The sequence below is a fragment of the Myotis brandtii genome, unplaced genomic scaffold (genome assembly GCF_000412655.1).
Source record: "Myotis brandtii unplaced genomic scaffold, ASM41265v1 scaffold493, whole genome shotgun sequence".
Classification (NCBI taxonomy): domain Eukaryota; kingdom Metazoa; phylum Chordata; class Mammalia; order Chiroptera; family Vespertilionidae; genus Myotis; species Myotis brandtii.
Window position 1 is genome coordinate 3,835,047 of NW_005368827.1, and position 2,870 is coordinate 3,837,916.

Sequence of the window (2,870 nt, forward strand, 5' to 3'; positions counted from 1 at the left end):
CAACCTCCCGATCCGCCTTGCTCTGTGCATGACAGGGGGCGGCGCCCCAACTCCCCAATCGGCCCTGCTCTGAGCCCGACCAGGGGCTGCACCTAGGGATTGGGCCTGCCCTCTGCCACCCGGGAGCAGGCCTAAGCCAGCAGGTCGTTATCTCCTGAGGGGTCCCAGACTGCGAGAGGGCACAGGCCGGGCTGAGGGACCCCCCCCCTCTCCCCCCAAGTGCACAAATTTTTGTGCACCGGGCCTCTAGTTATACTATAAGAAACAAACACAGCACTCAACATATATACCAATTCATGTCCCTCATGTAACACCTCACAGCTAAACTAATGTATTTAGAGAGGAAGTCATTGAACTTGCAATTATTGCAATATGTTTAAAAAGCTCTGCTCCAATGAGCACATTTTATATGAAGGCTTTTCAAGGATAAACTTTAAGAGGTAACCCCATAATATAAATTAGCACAAAGAAGCAGCATTAAGTTTCAAAGATCTTTGACTAATTATCTAATATATTTATACACATACAAATTATTTTGGGGAAAAATAGTGGGGGGAAGGGAGCTTGGCATATATCTTTTGGAAAAGCAAAATATTTCATGGCTGTAGGTTTACTCTGTACCTCGAGGAACTGGAAGAGCATTATCATGCTTGATGAAACAGTACTGTCTCCTGCTCAAACAAATGTAAATCAAAATGAAAGTAAGTGGAGAGATTACTGCTTTTTAGATTAGTGTCTATTATCAATAAGCAGAGAGCTTCAAGTGCTCTAGCTAATGTGATTTCTTTTCCATTAAGGATAATTTATTGTTCTATTGTATGAATAGTTGTCAAATCTTTATACAATGAGTCAGATAATTCTTTGCACAATATTTAGTACCTCTGTAAAAAATGAGATTTGAAATGTATTGAGCAAGTGACTACCTTTTAACATTTCTTGTCAGATAAAATGCTTGCTGCTGGAACATTTGATACAGACATAATCAGGTAGTGTCTGCATGTGGCAGAGTGCCCAGCAGCTATTTACATGTGGCTGCCATCTTGTGAATTAATCACTCTTGATTTTCATGAATTAATGCAGCTGATATGACCAAATTGGTCATGTCACCATTACTACTATGAAAAAACAGGTTCAACAAATCCAAGTGTTTAATTCTGGAGCTGGCTGCACACACATTTTTCTGGCAGTGAGTAAGATCAATGGGATGTGTTAGTGTGTCTGTGAGGGTTTTGCAGTGAGGGTGGGCGAACCACAGAGATGCAATAGAAGCACATAGCAGACCATAACAGCAGCTTCTGGCTAACACTTGGTAAGAGTGGTCCAGGCAAGAGGTGCTAGAGTCAGGGAGATAGAGAATGAGTCACAGACTGTTATCCCAGAAGGCTGGCTGAGAATTAGGAATGCATGATGCAGAGATTCTAGCAGGATCCGTCACAGGGCTTAAATTTTGGGTTAAACTTCTGAATCAAAAGCAAGGCTATCATGAGTAAGGCAAAGCACAGTCTTATAGGAAATGTACATGGCTTGATACCATGTTATAGATCAGTGATGGCGAACCTATAACACGCGTGTCAGAGGTGACATGCGAACTCATTTTTTTGGTTGATTTTTCTTTGTTAAATGGCATTTAAATATATAAAATAAATATCAAAAATATAAGTATTTGTTTTACTATGGTTGCAAATATCAAAAAATTTCTATATGTGACATGGCACCAGAGTTAAGTTAGGGTTTTTCAAAATGCTGACACGCCGAGCTCAAAAGGTTCGCCATCACTGGTATAAATCCATGAATAGAAAACATAAGTTTGGAGACCGATTAGCAGCCCTAGGAATGGGGCAGGAGCTTCATGCATTTCAAGGAATAACATAGAGAAAAATTGAACCAATGCGTCAAAATCTGAACTATGGACAATGGCTTCTAACACAATCCTGAACTAAGAAAGAGATTTTCCCAGGGGTCTAGGGCTAGATGAATAAATCTAGATGTAAGATTTAGAAAAATATAGGGAACCAGGTAAGATATGCACAATGTTGAAGATACTCTAGCAGAAGTTTGCTGATAAATGTTTAACATTTGTAACATTTCTGGTGTAAATACTCCCCTCATGACTGATTTCCCACTATCATCATGTCATCAACTTGCTCACAAAATTCCTGAAAATATTAGCAATTGGCTATTGTGATCCAGTAAATCTAGTTCCATACTTTCCATGGATGAGTCTTTAACAGACTAAACTTATCAATTTATTGAACTTTTAAAAACTAAAATCACAATATTCTTGTGCTTAACCTATTTTGACATGGCATAGATACTGTAAACTCAAATTCTCTTCTACTCCTTTCTTTGAACGTAGAAGTTGGTTCTGCTTTCCTTATATCTAGTCTGGCATTAGTATGTGGTTGACCTAACTTGGGCCTGGTATGTCATAAACATTTAATAAATCACTGGTAAAAATGTTTTTTTTTTGTTTTTTTATTTTACTTGGGTCTCTAATAACATGCAACTCATCTCCAAATAATATGTAACTATTCATAAATTTATTCTGTGTATATGATTATGTACATTTTTTCACATAGACAAGACATCCTGTTTATCAGGTTTTCATATTGGAATAAATAAAAAATAAAGTTTACTTTTATCTCCTTCATAGCATAAAAGCTGAAAGTAGTCTTCCATTTTTTACATTTTCAAAGCATTGCATTTGCAATTTTATTGTAACCTCACTGTTTTAGAGCTGTGTCGGCCTGTCTTTTTCTCTCCAGGGTCCCCTTACTTTTTGGAGAGCAGTTTCCGTGTCTTATTGCCTCTGGGATCTCAAGCCTCAGCTTTTATTGGGGAGCCTCAGACATGGTTTGTACTAAATAGCT